At 39.2% G+C, this 11237-nt stretch overlaps 1 pseudogene; it reads left to right on the forward strand.

Annotated features, from left to right (window-relative positions):
* Positions 1 to 10832: 10832 nt before the first annotated feature.
* Positions 10833 to 11237, forward strand: LOC148039956 (glutaredoxin pseudogene; annotated as a pseudogene).

Raw genomic sequence — 11237 nt, forward strand, 5'->3', positions numbered from 1 at the left:
GGCCACTATTCGATGAGTGGGGTCTCCTCATGCCAGTGGGTTTGTGTTAAGAATTGCGTGGTGGGGGGACTTTCTTGAGCTGTTGCGCCAAACACACATTGTATACACAAGAGGAAGCTCACTCAAGAACACAAGAAGAGAGATGGAGGCCAAAACATTTTCTTGCTGATTTTTTCTTCTTCTTCCACACACTATAAAATATACACAAAGTATAGATAAGATACAACATAAAGGAAAGTGTCCTTCTAAGTCAAAGAGTGCATAACCGACTACACTAATCGACTAGCACTATATCATTGCCAATTGTAGGTACGTGTAATAACCTAAATATAATAACTGATAAGTCAGTGGCCGTGTGAGTGTCATAATGACCACCAACGTGCCAAGTGTAGACGTGCAGACCCATCTAGCCAGTCAATCCATCATCAATGTCCACACATGTTGAGCTTGCCATCTCAACAGTTTGTTCAACTTATCTTATCTTGCATGAATTCCTTGTTATTCAAAACAATTCTCAATGTTATGGGTACTCAAATGATACTAGTGGGATGCTTCTCAAAGTGCGTTGTGTGAAATTAGGCTTTTAGGTTTTTTAATGGATGTCTAATGTTTAATTAATGTTGTGTGTTTTGAATTCAATGAAAAGTGCAGCTTGCACTTTTCCTAAACCTTTCATACGAGTGACAGCCACTCTAACTTGTTCATTCAAGTCTCTATGGCATTCTAGAGATGTGAACTGAGGGGTAGCAGATTTGGTTAGTTAGTGTAGGTATCTATCGGGACACAGGTTGAAGGTTAGTGACCACAATTATTTACTAGCCCTATGAGCCATTCTACATGTCTAGACGCCTATAGGGGTAACGTTTTGCTTCGTCTTAGGATTTGACTACCCTAGGGTTGATTCAATTTGCCAAAATCTAGATTCTGCACAATTTTCTAAGTCTCAAACTCAAACCATTCAAGTCAAAGAAATCTCAGTGAATGGGCACTTGATCATCATTCAAGGCCGAATGTTTGTGTGTCCGAGTGGACTATTTTGGGAGTCCTTGAGTCTGGCTGTCAAAGGCAGATATCAATCGTACGAGGCCAAGTATCTTGTGCAAGTGCGAGCCTATGACTCAGATCGATATAGTTCGTTTGAGCAGATTGAGGACTCGGATTTTTTTAGTGGTAGTGGGACTTGGATAATTGTGACTCCATTCGAGTGCGGCGCTATCAAGCATTTCTCCGAAAACTGAAAAGCCCTACTCAAATTGTAGTTAGGTTTGATTTCTGCTAGCTTAGTTATTTGCGTGACTGTTTGTTTTGTTGTTTCGTAATTGGATTTCTTGTGTTTGTCTAGCTTAGGATTTGTTTCTGTCATTTTGCTTGATTTGTTGAGTGTGAAACTTGATAGCCTTGGTCGAGCTTGGTATTTTTTTGAACAGGATGAAGCTTGTGTTTGTCAATAGCTACTGAACATTCAGGAGCTAGGTATGTTTTCTTGTCAAGACTCTTGCACATCACAGGGATTATGGATTCACGAGCACTTCACTTTGCACTTGTTGATGCACTACACTCACGGGTCATCTCCTGTTCTTATCAAATATTTCCATGCCATGGATTGGGATTATGCACGTTTTGCACCATCATTGAGCACTAGCATGGTATGAGGTCCACTGCAGCTATATGCAGTAAATCTTAGATGCACGCGCACATGAGAGAGCACCTGTCATTGAGCACACACATTTCTTGCACGCACGATATTTGGGATGCTCATCACAAAGTTAGGAACCTCTAGTTGAGTGTGTAAGGAGGTTGGGTGAGTTTAGAGGGTCGTGAAAAGGTTGGGTGAGTTTAGAGGGTTGTTCATATCTGCTCATCACAAAGTTTAGAGGTTGGGTGAGTTTAGAGGGTTGTTCATATCTGCTCAACATCTTGAGGACCATCATTTTCTTAAGAGATTGTGAGAATTGGATGGGAGGAGCGGAGTATATCATATCTTTTTTATGAGAGTTGAGAGGTGAGGATAAGAAATGTTAAATTAATCAAGAAATTTTGTTTGCATTTTGCATGACGCACGATCACATGTAGATAGACTAGGCACAACTTCTTCAATGCATACATTATTTTTGTGTGTAGCATCGATTGATTGGTTGCATATCATGGATCCAACATTGCATATTTTTCCAAATCATGAATGATTGGGCACGGAGTTCATTTCAAAAAACCATATTCTTGCTAGGGCACAAAAAACAGGTTTATATCCGGACAATATTTATTTTGAAGACTCAAGGATCAAAGGAAGAGATCGTACGTTTTACATTGTCAGTGAGTATTTCTTGAAGGAAAAAGAGGACATGTGTGGTGAAAGTATGTGTAATTACAATAACAATAGGCCAAGGAAGGGAATAAATCGTTCAAGTTAACAGATGAAGAAAAATGATGCGATCTACGAAAATCAGTATTTTTACCCATTTTTGATAGATTTTTGTAATTCTACCTACGAAAGCTTCTTGACCAGATGTGTTCCGATCGTTTTGAGTACCCAAAAAACTATGTTCGAAGTTCAAATGACGAAGTTATGATGCAAATAAGTTGCAAACATGCATAGAGCAGAAAAAAACGAAAATAGTGAAAAGCAGTAGAAAAGCAAAAGCCAAAAGCTGAAAGCAAAAAGCCTAATGTGTGTGAGTGTGGATAGAAAACTATATAAGGAGATGAGAATAGAGAGTTAAGGGCTGCCCCTTTCTTTCAATTGTATTATGTGAGAGAGGAGAGTGGAGGGTTGCATGCTAGAGTGAGATCTTCTCATGCCAATTTGGAAGTTGGAGCTTTTGGGTGTCAAAGCGCCGAGCATCGGTTCAAGGTTGTTAAGGTATGAAAATATATCTCACTTAGTTTATTTTCAAAGTATTGGTATTTTCATTGTGTTGTGGTTGTGTGATGCTCTACCCGCATACGGGTTTTACATTTTTTTGAGCTATAAGAGACATTGTGAGTTCTCATTTTTATCACCATCATCTTCATTTCTCAGCGTGATATGCCTTTATCCTATTTCCTCGCTCTCGACCTCCTTCCGAAGGCCACCTGGTAGAGGACATTGTAAGCTATGAGGTTCATGTTTTCTCGTAGCATGACACCATGAATGAAGGCCTTGGCCTGCTTGGGAGTCCGCCTATCAGGAGTTGTGTCTCATTGTCCATGGCAGGCGGCCATCGTTGTTGCACGGCTTGGCTTGTGAAGAAAGGCAAGGTGAGGATCCATCTCGCTTGCTGCCAATGGGGGCCACAATCCACAAATGCAAGGTCCTAGTCAATCCTCCGTGAACATGCAGTACTTAGGAGCTCCCCTACTCAGATGTCTAGGTAAGTTATGAGACTTTAATGTAAGTTTATGAAGGCATGTTGTGCTGCTCCTTCCGAAGGCCACCCAATAGAGGACATTGTAAACCATGAGGTTCAGGTTCTCTCACGGCACAGCGCCATGAATGAAGGCCTTGGGCTTGCATGCAAGTCGGCCTATTAGGAGTTCTGTCTCATCGTCCATGGCGGGCAGCCATCGCTGCTGCACAGCTTGGCTCGTGAAGAAAGGCAGCACAAGGAAATTTCAATCGTTCCCCACATAGGCAATTTAGTGAAATATAGGAAATTCTCCAATATTTCCTATGTAGACAAGTACGTATTCCCCATCTATAACTAGGAAATTGCATTCCCTACATCTTATAATAGGGAATATAGAGCATTTCCTACATTCCTTTGAAAGTCCCTACATTCCCTACATCTTATAATAGGGAATATAGAGCATTCCCCACATTCCTTTGAAAATCCCTATATAAGGAATTATAAGGATGTGATTCCCTACTTTTATGTAATAGGGAATTAAAGGTACAATGAGGATAAGATAAAGATGATGTTTATCACAAATCTCTATTTCTCAATTCAAGTTGATACTAATGGTTTTGAGAAGGTAAGGACAAAGGTGATGATGACTATCACAGTGGTGATGAGGATAAGAAAAATGAAAATGACGAGGAACATATATTTCAATTGCAATTTGAGGCGGCTCCAGTTCACGAGAGAAAGGAGAGGCTTTTGTAAAGATTATTCAACCTTTGTTTTAATTTCATCCACGAGTCCCCCCCTTCACACCCAAAGAGACACATGCGTGGACAAAACACAAGATATTACAATTCCACAATGCTCCATGGCAACCATTATCCCCTCCATTCCCATGCAAGCATTCGAGCTTATTTTCTTATAATCACAATTACTACATATGTCATTTCTAGAAATGCCAAGTGATTAAGAGATTACTGTGCAACCATAGCATGTGCCTCTTGTGCTAGTACTCGAGCTTGTAGAAAGTGAATGTGCCTTTGCTACAACTTATACAACACTAAAATTTCTAGCTTTGGGTATACAACACCTAGCCAAACTTGCTGGCCCCAAACCTAGCCAACATACTCAACTAAGGTGACTAGATCAATCTTATTTTTACAACACTAATATTTAGTATTTTATTTATTTTATTTCTATGTTTAACTTTCATTCAGGCCCCATTCCTAAACCACATGGGTAGCTATGATGGGTATACAAGAAAGGATTGGTAAACTAAAATTAATCATGAGAATTTAAATATATTATAGTTGTATTTATAACATTAACATTAACTTCTAAGGGTAACAACTTTGTGCATGCTCTCTCTCTCTCTATGTACGTATGTATGTATATATATATATATATATGGGGCTATAATGGAATAATGTCCTAGGTGGTTTGACTTAACATACACAAACAAAGATTTTGTTGTATTATATATCTATACAACACATATTCCCAATTAAACCTAGGAAAAATGAAGTCTTAAGGGTAACAACTTTGTGCTCTCTCTCTCTCTCTCTCTCTCTCTATGGGGCTATAATGGAATAATGTACTAGGTGGTTTGATTTAACATACATAAGCAAAGATTTTGTTGTATTATATCTGTACAACACATATTCCCAAATAAACCTAGGAAAAATGAAGTCAAAGTGGAAAAATACCAAAAAACACAACCTTTTTAGTTACTATTACATTGTTTTTTACAATATTGCAATGAAATGCATTGTGTGTGTGTGTATGCATACCAATGTTGTAATGTATAACAACCTTCTCTGATGTGTTTTTGAAAGTATCTTCCAATATCATGTGACGTGCTTGAAAGGTGTATGCCATGCGAGAGTGAAAAGACTGCAAGGTGTGTAATGCAAAGTGATGGCACATGCTAGTGTCGGACACACTTGCACATTGAGGACATGTAAGTCTATAGAGATTGTGATGTTGAAGAAAGACAAATCAAGCAGGAGAGAACAAGAACAAACAATGGAAGCAAATCATCAAGCAAGAGGATGAGAAATGAGAAAGTATTGATGATGTAGATGCATCCAACCACATTATGTTCATATCACACTACATGCATTGGGGGTTTTATTCTCAAATGAAACTACATGAATTAGCATTTAGGTCAGTAAAATGTGTTGGATGTTGTGGATTAGAACCAAAGGAAACATTGAATTTCATCCTTAAAGAGTATTAATGTTTTTGTTGTATTTAGTTATGCTAGAATTTCCATGAGGCTCTATTATCATTCATTGAAGAATACAATTCCTAAGAGCATCGAAGTACTAGCCAATCTACCAATGGCTCCCAAATGCAATAATGCACTGAAATAAAATATGAGTGTTAGCTACCTAAAATTTGTGCATGTATTTCCTAGAGGGCATCGACATCCTATTGAGGAGGTGGCCTGTGAATGATCAGTGGTCTCTTGATAATGACCAACATGGTCCAAGTATAATGCACAAGCATCATATTGTAGTCCATATCATGCCCTACATAATCCAAGGCATGATCATTCCTATAAGTTGGATGACATTGGGATATGGACTAGCCCTGGAGTAGGTGTTTGAAGTATCATACCAACCATATAGAAATCCTCATCCCAATCTATAGTAGCATAAATGATGGAATAGGAAGAAATATATGTGATGCCTCTAGTATCCCTATTGTCTAGAAATATGCTTTCCAAATGTGTCCAAGTATTGTTGATCCACAAAAGTCTCCCAAAAGCAATATCACGGTGAAATAAAATTTTGAGTGATGGCTACCTAAATTTCTTGCATGTATACGTGTAATACATCATCATCGTCTTTGCAACAGTAATACCATGGGAGAGGTCAATCATAAACAAAATTGGTATGCTTTCATGTAGACTTATGCAAGTTACCTCTTGCTTAAGCGTGATGCACCTCAATTCAATGACACCAAAGGGAATCCCCACGTTCTCTCAAAATTTTTGACATGAGAGAATGTAAAAATGTTAGCTCTTGAGCTTGGAGGGAGCCTAAAGAAATCGGGTCACCGTTCGTGGACATGGGGCGAATGAAAAGAAACCAAGCCAAATGTGCTTCATGAATTGGACCGAGACTTGTACGCCTCTACGACCATTAACAAGTGAGGGCTCATAGAGGCCGGCGAGCGTGTAAAGAAGCAGGCAAAGACATGTTATGATCTCTTTGTGTTTAGACCGTCTGAAACTCGTAGTAGGTGCCGGCGAGGACAAAGAAACTGGATCTCGTGGATGCTAGCAAGCGATACAAATGAGTGGGCAAAGCCAGGGCGTGTCTCCAAAGTCTAACTACTGTGTTGGTATGGCTTGAACGGCGGAGCAGGTGCCAAAGGAAATGCAACTGCCTAAGGGCGAGTGGTTATGTGGTCCACTATAAAATAAGACTTACCCTATGTGGGGACCCTTTCCGATGCCTGGCTACTGGGATGTATGGATCGTGATGGTGGATGTGTGTAATGCTTGAAAACCTGGAGCGAGCTAAAAGAAGTCAGGCCCGTGGATCACTCCCTCTCCCTCCATCTTGACCAAGCCACGCACGGAGCCATAAGTGAGGAGTCAAGTGGACTGGATCGAGTAGTGGGGGCCCCTTCACAACACCAAGCCATGCAGTACGTCACGAGTAACTACACCGAAATATGACGTTGAGGCTATGGTAGCATCTCCGTTGTGTTCTTAGTAAACGTGATTGTGCATCAATGATGATGTGGATATGCATTAACATGTATTTTTGTGCATGTGGTAATTTGATGTGTCTATGTATGTTTATGGATTTGGTTACCTTGTGATTTTGAGTTTAATTTTATACATGAGTGAAGAAGTGCTATGAAAACACACGCTTTCTGTGTGTGTGTGTGTGTGTGTGTGTGTGTGTGTGTGTGTGTGTACTAGGCGCTCCACGCTTAGCTCCTGGTGCTTCATGCCGGGAGAGAGAGAGAGAGAGGGGGGTGACACGTGGTGATAAGGGGGGTGCACAAAAAAACTCTAGACCACTTACTATATAGAAAGTTCACACTATAACTAGGAAGAATAGCAACCAAACTAGGAAGAATGTAGAATTTTCTAGTTATAACTAGATAATTTTGTCATCACGAATCTCTTCTAACTAGTAAATCCCTTTTTCTAGATAGTATCTAGAAAGTTGAAGCCTTATCTAGTAACATTATCTAGTAAGTTATTGTATATCTAGTAACAATATCAACATAACTAGGATTTTTTTTTCACTAGTCATAACTAGCAAGTACTATCACCTAACTAGGAAATTATGGATAGTCTTTCAAGTTAACGTAGACTCACGATTTTGCTAGGTAAAACTAGTAAATAAATATTAGTTTATTTGAAATTTACATTTGTATATTACTCACTTATGAGCTAAGCTTTCGATTCCACACTTATAGCTATACTCACTAGTTTGTGTAGCCTATGCTAAGTCTAGCCTATCCATAGCTTATATATAGCCTAGCTTATACATTAGGCATAGGATAAGCACATGCTAGGTTAGGCATTGGCTCGATAATATAAAGTAGGAACATTATATGCTATGCATAAGAATACAACTTATATCTAGCATTTTCTAGGCACAAGGTAACCATAGAATAGGATAGGGTTGTGTTAGGCGTTAGCTCCTAGCATATGCTTACCCTATGTCTAAAATCTTCCTAGAATATGCTTAGCCTATGTATACACATAGGATTGGCTTATAGTATGCCTAGTATTTTCCTAACTTGCCATACGTTTACCCTATGCCTACCCCTTGTGTATTTATGTTAGACATACCTATGTCTAGCCACTCTATAGCCTCTATCAATTTGTGTGTATGAGAAGCCTATGCATATACCTTGCCTATATAACTAATCCAATCTAAACCTAAGCCTAAAGCTCTACCTTACTACGAGCCTAGCCCTAACACCAACCTTTAATGTAGTATAAGCCTAGTATATATTGAGTCTAATCCTTTGAATTTAAGGTAAAGAATATAGAGAGTAAGATAGGCTCATACATCATGTGTTACTTCTATAAAAATAAGTTGTATTTAGTCATTTTGTGGATTCTCATTATTTTTGACCTATTTGTAGTACAATTCTAACCTTTTATATGTGTAATGATGATCATACTGTGCTAAACAGACGATAATAGGCAATTAATTTGTTTTACTTTTGGTGAGCAAATAACTAGACAAGTATAGAGATGTAATAATTGTAATATTGATCACTAGTGGAGTGCAATGTGAAATTATTACTATTATGGAGACTGTTATCACATAAAGCTATTTATATGCTTTAGCTTTAAAGCTATTGTACTCATCTATTTAGAGTGCATTGTTGTCTCTATTTTCTTTTATTTTATTCATATTCATTAAAATTTTCATTAATTAATTGTAATTATAATATTAAAAATAAAATATTAGAGCTAAGTTGAGGCTTATGTTAGAACTAATCATTTTGAGTGCAATTGAGTCATCCTCATTTACAGTGTTTGCTAGTTATAAATGCTTTTGTAATTAATTTGGCTCAATTTTCCATTGCAATCATCGCTCTAACACCATGGAGTTGATTCTTACATATGGTTTATGATCATAGCAGCAAAGTAATGGTTGAAGTATTGGTGTAGTGAACCACTAAAATATTACACCACATACTTCATAGATTATCTTAAGGGACTGAGAATTAGCAAGATTTGTTGAAGAAGTTGATCTCTCACTTGTGCACAAGTAACTAGCTTATTGACGAGTGGAGTGTTGTTCCCATTGCATCGAGTAGCATTTTTCTAACTTGGCTATAGGTTGAGGTGTACATGGCATCTCCCCTATATCACAAGTACCCACATGAGTCTCATCTTGCAACATATCTACAAGCTATCAATATTGTATGGGTATATATTTGCATCAACCATGGCTATGCATGAGCATTCACCACATTGGTTAGTACCCTTGAACCACACGGTCTTTTCCCTCTTCATCATGCGGACCACACATTGCCTTTTTCACCCAACCACTTAAGCACCTTAGTCCACTCAACTACTATATAGATAGGCCACATGATTGTTTAGCCACATTGGAGAACTCGATCACTTGAAGCACATCATCCTAACTACTTGAAGCACTTTGGCCACATGTTTAATTAGGCAAAAATTCAAGCACACTCTTCCACGTGCACATACTCAATCACATAGTCATGTTGTCGTACTGCTGCGCATCCGAGCCGTAAACACCTCCATTTCTTTTGTTGTGCATTTGTGTTGTTCTCTGGGTGATTCATGGTGTGTGTGATGCATTACGATAATCCGCATCCAATGTATATATTCCGTTAGTGTGTGTGTGTGATTCTGTTTGGATGCATGATGTGTGTGTGTTAGAAAAATATGAAAAACTAATGCCAAAGGACATTATCAAGCTGATAATTTTAATGATGATCTCTAAGAAAAGTGCAGGGAATTATGGAATCAAAGGAAGGTTTGTGGAAGCGATCATCTAAGTTCAAAAGTTCCCATGACATAGAGTTGAAGGAAGTCTCTCAAAAGCTGCTTAAGCGAGCAAAGCATTAGTGAAGCACTGAGGGAGTATTTTGCCATCCAATTTTCAAGGCTGAAGTCGAAGTTTATGTGCAGATTACTCATTGTAAAGCTGACTGTCAAAGGGGTAATGCATGACTTTAAACATAATCCTCAAGGTCAAAATCAATGTTGGTGTATAGATCTCTTAAGGGTGTAAATAAATTATCTTGGCTACGAGGACTTTTTTTTATCCTCGCTCAGCTAAAAAAGGAGAAGGGAAAACTAATTTGGTTTTGAACCGCTTTTGGAGGGAAAAAGCAAGAGGAAAGCAGGTTGTTTTTGGGGAGGATGAACGAATTCATGCACGAGGGACAATAACACTCAGAGCGACAGGAGAGAGAGTTTTTCTTACTGATTTCTTGTTTCTATTTTCATGAAGAGATGGATCGTTTGATCAAAAGAAATCACTCTCTGCCTTCAAACATCATCGAAAGAAATCACGCTGACTCGGAAGAGCAAAAAGACTGAGAATACGACTGGGGGAGGATTGGCGATCTCTGCACACGACGTCTATTCCATATTGGAGGATGTCTACTAGGTGATTGATGCATCACCTTCCCCGACAGCAACTCTAGCACGTTTTTTTTTCCCTCATGAATCTCAACTTGCACTTGATTGGAGGGTGGAACTCCGAAGGATTGGCCCTTCTCAGACATAGAACCTCAAGAAGATGCAGTACCGCAACTGATTTTTTTGGACACCCTTTTCATGGGATTCACTAACAAAAGCTCGCTTTGATAATCCAGCTCTTGAGCCAGATGCACTAGGTGGTCGTTGCTTCTTATACGTTACGTTTCAGCCCAGGGATTCTTTTACCGTCTGAGATAGGTAGATGAGAGGTCCTGCAGAAGGAGAAGATCGATCTACTGCAGTAATAACCACGGTTAAGCTCATAGGACTGTGCCTTCCTCGACATGGCGAAGGAGGAGGAGAGACTAGCAGGAAGAGTGATTGCCGCAGAATTGGAGGAACTCCATTTTCCCAAGAACTGTAGCGCCTGGCGATTAGTGTAAGGTGGAAAGGCTAGCAATGTTTTGCCAGATGTTTTGTTGGTTGCATGATGCAGCAAGACATATTGCCCGTACTGCAAGCGTGTAAAGGACCTTTTGGCATCCCTCGTTGCAAAGACCAAGGTTGTTGAGCTTGATCAGGAAAGTGATTGAGCTGACATATAGGCAAATCTAGCTGAATGGATTCACCAGAGAATAGTTCCCAGCGTGTTTATTGGTGGAAAGCATATTGGCGGCTGTGATGACACAGCGGCCCTGCATTCTCAGAACAAGCTTGTTCCCCTCTTGAAAGAGGCACATGCCTTATGA

Source organism: Lygodium microphyllum, chromosome 2, assembly GCF_053477565.2.
Source record: "Lygodium microphyllum isolate KBCC chromosome 2, Lygodium_microphyllum_v1.1.10, whole genome shotgun sequence".
Taxonomy (NCBI): Eukaryota; Viridiplantae; Streptophyta; class Polypodiopsida; order Schizaeales; family Lygodiaceae; genus Lygodium; species Lygodium microphyllum.